The 10,967-nt window shown below is 42.0% G+C and overlaps 1 pseudogene; it reads left to right on the forward strand.

Annotated features, from left to right (window-relative positions):
• The first annotated feature begins 1,330 nt into the window (after positions 1-1,330).
• On the forward strand, positions 1,331-1,960 carry LOC118575271 (annotated as a pseudogene).
• The last annotated feature ends 9,007 nt before the right edge of the window (positions 1,961-10,967 follow it).

The following is a 10,967-nucleotide window of genomic DNA, read 5'->3' on the forward strand; positions in this document are numbered from 1 at the left end:
TCCAAGAAGATTAAATAATGGCTTTGTAGGAATGGACAGCATATTTATTTTATGGAAGATGAACCCCACTACGTAAAATAGACTTGTGATGGCTTTTCTTGTTTCTCAAGGTGACTACACCTGGAATTAACTAAAATCCTAAAATTCAGGGCACAACAGTGAGAAATGTTGTACATAAGATAAGTAGGTACATCCACTTCAAGTTCAGACTTTAGAGATAGAAAGAAACAGTTAACCCGGGTATTAAGGCCTGAAGACACACACCTTTAATCCACAACTTGACATTGGAGGACACACCCAAAATTGGGCCACACCCTCTGCTAGAAGCATATAAAAGGACATGGAAGAAGGAGGGTCTTTCTCTTTGCCTGCTTGCCCTCAACTTGCAGCAATTCCATTCCTTCCCTGACGTTAGAAAATTTATCTTTGGAATTCCAGCATATACTGAAGACCAGTCAACACATCCAACCTCCTGGACTGAGTAAGTACCTGATTCTTTGACATTTTCTTCATGGCTAGCCAATGTGGGATTAATAGGACTGCAGCCTTTAGTCATTCTAATAAATCCTCTTCCTCCATACCCAGAGAGATTCCTTGTACATGTGTCATTACTTTGGAAAACTGAAGTACAGTATTGATATGAGTGTATAAAATGATCCAATTTTTCAAAAGTTGTATTTAATGGTCAAACCTAGTTACCTATTGAATTAAGATTCATTCTAGGAAAAAAATTGGAGTAATGTAACAGTCTCTAGTAGCCTAGACTGTCTTCTCTGAATCTACTATTGAAATCTTGATAGATAATTTCAGAGACTCAAGTTTCCACACTCATAGAAGAAGGAACAGAAGAGAAACAAAAACTAAAATCTAAATCTTAATATTATTGTGACCCACAGGGTAGAGAGAAAACAATTGCTAGTTCTTCCCTTTGGATCCAGTTTAATCTTGATACTACTTCCAGGCAAATGTCAGAAGACGGTATAGCCCAGAGCTAGGATCACCATCCAGAATTTCTCCTACAGGTATTCTGGAGGAAATTCGGGAACACATTAGAAGCCCAACTTTCTCAATAGGAGCCAATGACAAATGGTGTTTGAGAGTAAACCTGAAGGGAGTGGATGAAGGAAGTGTAAATTACCTGTCAGTTTGCCTAGTGTTGCTCAGCTGTCTAAAGAGTCATATTTGTCATAAAGTCTTAAACACAGAAGGAAAGAAAATCCAAGGAGGGGAAGCTAGAAGGGCTTTAGGTTCTTGCCATGCTATGACTGGGGATTCCAAAAGTTCATCCTTTGAAATTTCCTCTTGTCCCATGCTTCTTCACTTCTCCCAGATGATGTGTTCATCCTTCTCTGCAAGGTGAGTGTGGTCCAGGACTCCTTCAACATCTCTGTCCAGAACACAATGGCAGGGATCCAGGTTCCCAGCTGTACTCTAGAAAATATGCTAGGAGAGTTGTGGGAGAATTCCCAATTCACAGACTGCTGCCTGGAAGTAGCTGGCCAGGAATTCTGAGCTCACAAGGACATCTTAACAGCTTGCTCTCCAGTTTTCAGAGCCATGTTTCAACATGACATGAAGGAGAGCAAAAGTAGCCGCATTGAGATCCATGACCTGGAGCACCAAGTCATTAAGAAAATGATGGACTTCATTTACACTGGAAAGGCACCAGATCTGGACAGCATGGCAGATTCTGTGCTGGAAGCTGCTGACAAGTATGCCCTGGAACTATCTGTGGAGAATGCTGCCCACACTCTCTTCCTGGCTGACCTCCACAACTCATGGAAACTGAAAACCCAGGCAATGCATTTCATTACAGCTCATTTTTCTCAGGTCTGAGACCTCAGGCTGGAAGATAATGGAGGGATCATACCCCCACTTGGTGGCTGAAACGTATGGCTCCCTGTCTACTGCACTGGATACTTTCCTGGAGCCTCCACACAAACGCATGAAGCAATCCTAGATCCTGGTCAGCTGTGACCTACACTTGTCACCCAGAAGCAGCAGTCAGTGTTGTTACTAATGACACCTTGGTAGACTATGGGATTTGTGGAGCATATTCAGTAAAACTATGGAAAGACAGATGGTGTTTCAGCCTTTAATACAGCTGTTAATGTGTTGAATAGCAGGTTAGGTTCAGAGAGACTGGACTCTTTTGTACTTTATGGATTGATAATTTGTCCATTGAGTTGGAAACATGATTTAATTTAGTTACTTACTTCATGGACATCCCAAGAGGGTTTCTTTGGAGAAACCTGTCTGGATTCGACTTGTTGCGCCCGCCTCGACCAGCAAGGAAGACACGATACCGGGATCCTTCTCATCACAGTTTATTCAGACCTTTGATTAATTGCATTGTGTCTCTCTCCCTGGGGCAAGCCTCTCCCAGCACCTAAGTAGGGCTGGGCTGCCAACCCCAAGCAGCCACGTGGGCACTATCCACAGGTTCACGCATATGCCAGCAACACACGAATCCAGCCATAGCCAAATAAGGAACTGTTTACCATAAAGAGTGTTTGCCATCGGGAAGGCAGAGGGTAGAAGCCAGAGCCATCTTTAGGGTGCGGCTGCACGCGGCTCTCTACCGTTTCCCCCTTTTTGTTTTACAAAGCAACAGGCAAGAGTAGAGGTCTGATCTCTGCTAAAATGGAACATGTACTAATGTTTGTCCAGGCGTCGTCCACCCAGAGAACACTAGACCCGTCCGATACCCTTTTCACAGAGGTGGGAGTTAGGGTACCAACCCACATGCAATCAGACTTGCTCTTCTTGAGGTCAGCGTATCATAACCTCAAGTGTAGTGCGCAGGCCTCGCATCCTGTGCCTAAATATCTTTTAAAGTAGCCAACCAGGCTTGGGGAGACTGTCCTGCATCAATGGCCATAAAGGCTTGGACAATCATGGCTGCATGGCAACACTGTGAGATTCTAATGTGACAAATGCACCACAAGCATACTAGGGAGGTGAGCACCAGTAATCCTACTAGGGCTCCTATTCCCGCCCACTCCTTCATGTGGCCCATGGCTGTAGCAATCCAGGAAGATAATCCCTCCACCAGTGCGGTATCCCCTCGAGTCGAATTCACCGTGACAATAGCCACTCTCAGCTGGTCCATCAGGTTATCGAACTCTCCAGTCCAATTGCCTAAAAGATAACTAGACAACTTTTTAGATAAATTTGCAGCAGAACAATTGGAAGCATCCAAATTCAAAAAATTCAGAGTAAATAATGCAAGAGAAAGTCTGTCCTTAGGGGTATGGCCATAGCCTATTCCCCCTTTTTGTTTTTGAAGCAACTCCTTCAAGGAGCGATGAGCACGCTCCACAATGCTTTGACCTTGTGGATTATATGGTAGGCTATGTACAAGTTGCACATTCATCTGTTGACAGAAGGAAGTGAACTTCTGTCCAGTATATGCAGGACCATTGTCTGTCTTTAACTGTTGAGGCTTACCCCATGCTGCCCAAGCTTCTAAGCAATGAGCAATGACATGAGAGGCTTTTTCTCCTGCCATTGGGGTGGCATGAATGATTCCAGAACAGGTATCAACAGATACATGTACATATTTGACACGTCCAAATTCAGAGATGTGTGTAACATCCATTTGCCATATTTTTAGGGGGAGCAAACCACGAGGGTTAACTCCTAATCTAGAAGGATGATGAAAAATGACACATTGGGGACAATCTAGTACCACCTTTCGGGCCTCCGCACGTGAGATAGAAAATTTTTGTTGTAATGTCCTTGCATTAACATGAAATTCTTTGTGGAAAGCATGTGCTCGTTGTATGGCAGAAGCCACAAACATCCATTCCTGTCTAGTGCACTGATCCACTATATCATTGCCTTTAGCCAATGGACCTGGCAGACTGGTATGTGCACGGATGTGTTGCACAAAAAAGGGATTTTTACGTTGCCAGATCAGTTTCTGTAATTGGCCAAATAATGAGCTAACCGGGCTAGAAGATTTGATGGGCCCTGCACATTCAAGGCTTTTTAAAGCATTAACAACATAACTAGAATCTGACACTAAATTAAATGCAAATGGACAAGCCTTGAAAACTTCAAGAACTATTGAAAGCTCCACCTGTTGAGGTGCACCTGGCAAGAATTGATGCTTTACAGGTTCATTAGAATCCACCATATAAGCACCACAGCCTGTCTTAGACCCATCTGTAAATATAACACTTGCTCCTGGAATGGGCTTTGAAGCAGTTACTTTAGGGAAAACTACAGGATGTTCTTTAAAGAAAGTTAATAGTGGATGTTTAGGATAATGGCAATCTATGTGTCCTGGATAGGTACAATGCAGTATTGCCCAATCATCTATGGCAGCACATAATACCTTGACTTGAGTAGAATCATAAGGAACAACTAGCATTTATGGTGATGTCCCAAAATATTGTAAACATTGTTGAATACCCTGTTGCGCAAGTAAAGCTACAGCAGCAGGATAATACTCAATTGATTTTGCAGGTGAGATTTTAGTATAAATCCATAACAAGGGTCCCTTTTGCCATAAAATTCCCGTAGGTTGTAACTGGGTAGGCAGAATGCACAGGGTAATATCCTCATTATTTTGCACTCTTTGAAGAAAAGCTCTTTGTAGTCTATCTTCTAATTTTGTTAAGGCTTCTTGGGCTGCATTGGTTAATTGCCTCGGTGAATCCAAGGCTGCATCTCCAATTAAAATATCATATAATGGTTTTAACTCATAATTGGCCATTCCTAAACTTCCTCTTATCCAATTTATATCTCCTAATAATTTTTGAAAATCATTCAATGTGCAAAGATGATCCTTCCTTAACTCTACCTTTTGTGGCATGATATAATGTTTAGTTATTTTAGAGCCAAGATAATTGACAACTTTGCTCTGTTGCACCTTCTCAGGGGCAATACAGAGTCCCTTTTGCTTTAGCAGTTCTACAAGTGAGCTATATGCTTCTTGAAGAATGCTCTCTTCCTTAGCTGCTAACAGTATATCATCCATGGAGGCATTTCAAGCCTGGAAAATGTGCTCTCAAAGGTTCTAAAGCAGTAGCTACAAATAATTGACACATTGTAGGACTGTTGGCCATGCCTTGTGGCAATACAACCCACTGATATCTTTTATCAGGTTCCTCATGATTAGTGGACGGTAAAGTGAAAGCGAATCTCTCACTGTCCTTGCTATTCAGTGGAATGGAAAAGAAGCAGTCCTTAATATCTACCACAATAATAGGCCAATTTTCAGGCAAGGCTGACAGCAATGGAAGACCACGCTGTACAGGTCCCATAATTCTCATTTGCTCATTTATAGCTCTAAGATCATGTAACAATCTCCATTTTCCTGATTTCTTTTTGATGACAAATATGGGTGTATTCCAGGGAGAAAGAGAGGGTTTAATGTGCCCTTTCTCCAATTGCTCTTTCACTAATTGATATGCAGCATGTAATTTCTCAGAGGAGAGTGGCCACTGAGGAACCCAAACTGGCTCCTCCATTACCCAGGATATGGGAATGCCCTCCTCAGCGGCCCCTAGGAAAAACCCAACACTTGTTTGGGTTTCCTATGTACTGTTTGTATTGGTTCCTTTCTGCCTTGTAAAAATTTTCCCAGGCCAAAATCAGGATGACACCCCATGTTTTTCATAATATTTTTAGATTCTTTGGAGTATTCATTACTTAACTGAAAGCCCATGGATTTCATAAGATCCCTCCCCCAGAGGGACACTGGAAGCTCAAGGATGTAGGGTTGCATAACGCCAGAGTGACCTTTGGAATCTTGCCAATTTAACAAATTTGCACTAACATTTGGAACACTGGCATAACCCAGTCCCTGCAATGTTTGTGAGGAAGCCTGTATAGGCCAACCTCAAGGCCAATCTTTGCTAGCTATGATACTGCGATCTGCACCTGCAATCCAAATCTAGGTCTCTTCAAAATTTCTCCCAGGAAGGCACTGTGAGGCTTCCTGAAATTGCAAACCAAGAAGCAACTACATCACACTGTCCCAAAAATCACTCCAGGGTGTTTCCTTTTATTTTCAATTTCTTAGAGAGAAGCAGCTCGTTAAGAGCCAAAAAAATTGGGTGCGAGGAGGAGGCGCCCATGTTAGTATACTTTTTTTTTTCTCAAGTTGAGAAGTTTCTCGGAGGTTTCTCAGAGCCTCTGCAGAATTGCTCCAGCCCTCTGGTTTCCCTGTTTGTTTTGTCTAATTACCCGTCCGCTTTTATCGCGGCTCTAGAATTACCCGTCTGCTTTTATCGCAGCTCTGCTATCCCGCTCTCCCTTCTACAGGTGAGCGTTACCCGCTTTTGTCGCGGATCCCCAGTTTTTTCTGAGGACTTACCGGTATACCGCCTGACTGTAAATGAGTTCTGAATCCGGAGAGAGCCGTGGTAATTGTCCCCGTACGTTCATTTCTCCGTTTTCCCCATACAAGGCCACCACTTGTCGTGCCCGCCTCGACCAGCAAGGAAGACACGATACCGGGATCCTTCTCATCACAGTTTATTCAGACCTTTGATTAATTGCATTGTGTCTCTCTCCCTGGAGCAAGCCTCTCCCAGCACCTAAGTAGGGCTGGGCTGCCAACCCCAAGCAGCCACGTGGGCACTGTCCACAGGTTCACGCATATGCCAGCAACACACGAATCCAGCCATAGCCAAATAAGGAACTGTTTACCATAAAGAGTGTTTGCCATCGGGAAGGCAGAGGGTAGAAGCCAGAGCCATCTTTAGGGTGCGGCACCACGCGGCTCTCTACATCGACTAAGAACAATATATTACCAAGGGCTCAGCAAAGGACCAGACAAAAATGAATGTTTCCTTACAAGAGAAGTAGAATACAATGAAGCCTTTTTTTCCCAGAAAACCAGTGTATGAGACTGAGGAAATAATTCAGGTGCCAAAGCAATTGTGCTCTTGAGAGGACAGTTTGTTCCTTCCTCCTCTTGTCTCCATGGGCACATCCATCTCTGTAGATATTACTACCCAAATAAAATATCAAATGAATAAAAATTTTAAATTCAGTTAGTGGATTCCAGTGGTTTTTCTGTTGGAAGTATCCTATTTTAGTCTATCCAGCTCTGCTCAGCTGTGGAAGTCTGTGCACGATCCTTACTCCTACACGCACCCAAATTCAGTGAAATGATCCCTAATTAAATTCTGATTTATGCATAGATTGGTGCCTAGCCCAGTCGACATCAGTTAGGCTTTCTCCAGCATATGATGAGAGCACATACTGAGGTCCACAGCCAAACATTAGATAGAGATCAGGGAACCTCAAGCAAGAGAAGGCAGGATTATAGGGTGGATCAAAGATATCAGGTAAAGGAGCACACAGATCAATCTAAACAGGGTCCATGGGGTTTCTCAAAGACTGAAGTAGCAATCACAAAGCGGGCATGGGTCTGTACTAAGTCCTCTGTGTACACACTGTGCTTGTTTAGCTCAGGGGTTTGTGGGAGTCTCCAACCTGTTTGTCTGAACTTGAAACCTTTTCTTCCTTCTGATTTGGCTCCTCCAGCCCTGATAAGAGGGTTTGTGCCTACTATGATTACATATTTGTTATCATTTTTTCATTTGATATCCCCTGGAGACCTGTGTTTTTCTGAAGGGAAACAGAGGAGTAGTGCATATATGTGGAGTGGATGGAGGGGAGACTATGTTCAGATGGGATTTTATGAGAGAAGAAAAAATAAAAACAAAAAAGAAATAAAGAAATATGAGAAAGACCTTTGGGACAGAAATATTTGTACAGATCTGCAAAAGAACAAAGAATGTGAAAATCATTTTGTCCCCTTTAAATGCCCACAAAATGTGTCTTCAATACAAAAAGGAAGTCAATAATAAAGTAGATAGGAAGACCCAAGAGATGGACAGTCAGTCACTTTTCAAAGAAATCATTGGTATTGGCTCATGGGCCCATGATCAAAGCAGCCATGGTAGATGAATAGAGGTTATCTCTGACATCAAAAACCTAGATATCTATTCATCAAGACTGACCTGGTTACAGGTGCTTCTGAATGCCAGATCTGCCAACAGCAGAGAACAACACAGAGCCCCAGAGGTGTCAGCATTTCCCCAGTCTAGCCAGCCAACTACTTCATGTCAAGATGACTACATTGGGCCACTTCCTCTGTGGAATGGACAACATGGGATAGGATTTACAAGGGGCATTTTTCTCCATTGCCCAGACATGGATGTAGGCACCAGGTGTTACAAAAGGAAAAAGAAAGAAAATCAATCAATCAATAACCCCTATTGGTACCTTGGGGAAAAAACTGCTCTCTGTTGCCATGATTTCAATTTTTCTGGTCTGGAAATTTTGATTGCTGTATGATTGTTCATGTGGGGGTGGTGTTTCTTGTGTGTAGCCAGAACAAACATTTCATTGACCTGGATGGAAGTGCAGACTTCTCCCAAGCCACTTTGAGCTTCTGATTTCTTTAAACCAACAGAGCACGATGGAAGTAACAGAGTTAGGAGGGGTGATTGATCAAGATAAACATCAGAAAATTGCATGGATTCTTAATAATAGAAGTATGAAAGATTATGGCTTTCAGGCAAGAAATCCTCTAGGGCTCCTCATGGTGCCACATTTTCCAATGATTAAAGAGGATGACAGAGACTACAACAGCCTAATCCAGGCAGATGACGAAAGATACAAACAAATCAGGAATGAAGAAATGTCACAACTCCAGGAAAGTAGACCACCAATCCAAATATTCTGAGTCAAATCTAATAAGCTTTATTTTTTGCCACAATAGGATTTCTCCCTAAACCCAGATTTGAGGGAATATCCAGGAACATAGACACTTAGAGGTATAAACTCCCTCTGAGAACTGCTTTTGCTGTTTCCCAGAGGCTTAGGTTGTTTTCCTTTGGTTCATTCTAGGACATTCTTATTCCACTTCTTGGTGACTTCAGTTACCCCTGTATCATTCAATAGTATGTTACTTAGTTTCCATGATGTTGTGTATAATCTGGAGTTTTCTTGCATTTCTGATTTGTAGTTTTATTCCATTGTGATCATATAGGACACATGGAGTTATTTCATTTTTCCTGTTTGCTAATACCCCCTTTATCATGCAGTATTTATTCTGTTTTAGAGAATGTTCACGGACTGCTGAGAAGAATATGAATTCTGTAGTGTTGCGTGGACTGTTTTATGTCTGTTATATATATTTGATCCATGATGTTACTTAACTCAGATGTTCTCAAATTGATGGACTAGACATTATGATGTATTTATGCTTGTATACATTGTTTATAGTTATTATACTCATTGTATATGGTTTTTCTTATGTAAGTTATAACCTTATTTTATTATTTTTATTAGACAAAAATGGGAAATGGGGTGATATTTTATTTGTGCTTTAATAAATAAAGCTTGCCTGGAGATCACAGGAAAAAGCCAGCCACAACCCATAGGTAATGCAATGTTAGCACACGCCTTTAATCGTATCACTTGGAAGGCAGGATCTCTGTGAGTTCAAGCCACACCAGAAACACAACCATGGGTGATGGTACATGCCTTAATTCCAAAACTAGTTAAACATGGAGGTCTGACCTAACTGACAGGAAGTGACAGAACTGGACAGGAAGAGGAAGTGATGTAGCAGAACAGAGAGAGCAAATTAGATAGCAGAACAGCAATGCATATAGGCATGGGTAGATTAGAGAAAAAAAAGAGTTGGTGAGGTAAGGTTGGCTGGTGGCTTTCCCTGTTTCTCTGATCTCTCTAAGGCATTCACCCCTGTATTTTATCTGTGTTTTTATTTACTAAGACCATTTAGAAATTCATCTACAACAGCTGCTGCTGAATGCCAGATCTGCCAACAGCAAAGACCAACATAGAGCCCTAGATATGTTACCATTCCCTAGGCTGATTCTCCAACAGCTTGGTGATAGGATAACTACATTTGACAACTTCCTCTGTGGAATGAAGAACACTTTGTCCTTCCTGGAGTGGACACTTATTTAGTTACTAGACTCCTGGGGGTACTCCCTTACATATGCTCCTAGACCCTACCCCTAAAGTGACAATGATTGTGGTAACTTGTACTGATGATGGTCAACAGATTACCTGCCCTCAGGGATGCAAAGGATGGGGGTCTTGGATCCTATTTATTATTTTAATTTTTCAATTTGTTCTCTTTGCTGCAGTCATGGGACATGGAGCCTTCCTCCTCTTGGTCCCATTACTCCTCTGAGAAATGAATTTAATATACACAGATACCAGGAATTTTGGGCATGTAACAGCTGATTGAACCCCAATATTTCAAGGTAATTACCTAACTTCTGCCAGTGAACAATTAAATGAGCAGAGTTACATTATTTCCATACTTTTACCTAAGCACTCAACCCTCCCTTTCTGAGTCTTTCTCTCCTGCCCACTTGGCATTCTTGAGTAAGGAATCTCTGACACTTAAAACCCTGCAACTACTGACCTTCACTCTGGTCTCTGGTGCCAGGCAGACCAGTAAGCATGGACATGTCTGGAAGCAGGCTAGGATGCATGCAAATAAGTTTACGATCAGGAATCACTTTGGAATAATAATAAACTGGATGGCTCTCTAGAAAGAGTCTGACTGCCACCTAATGGGTTATCCTATCTACTTGATTACTGACATTCTCTATTGAAGACACATTTCTTGGGTATTTACAGAGAAAAAAGGATCTTCACATTCTTTGCTCTGTTGAAGATCTGTCCAAATACTTCTTACCCAAATGTCTTTCTATTATTTCTTTATTTCCTTTTTTGTTTTTATATTCCTTTCCCTCATAAAATCCCTTCTGGCCATAGTCTCCTCTCCCTCCACTCCACACACACCTACTAATCCTCTGTTTCCCCACAGAAAAGCACAGGTCTCCTGGGGTTATCAACTGGACACAACATACTAAGATGTAATAATAATAGGCACAAACCCTAATATCAAGACTAGAGGAGCCAACCCAGAATGAAGAAAAGGTTTCCAAGTTCAG

This window comes from Onychomys torridus, unplaced genomic scaffold (genome assembly GCF_903995425.1).
Source record: "Onychomys torridus unplaced genomic scaffold, mOncTor1.1, whole genome shotgun sequence".
In the NCBI taxonomy this organism is placed as follows: domain Eukaryota; kingdom Metazoa; phylum Chordata; class Mammalia; order Rodentia; family Cricetidae; genus Onychomys; species Onychomys torridus.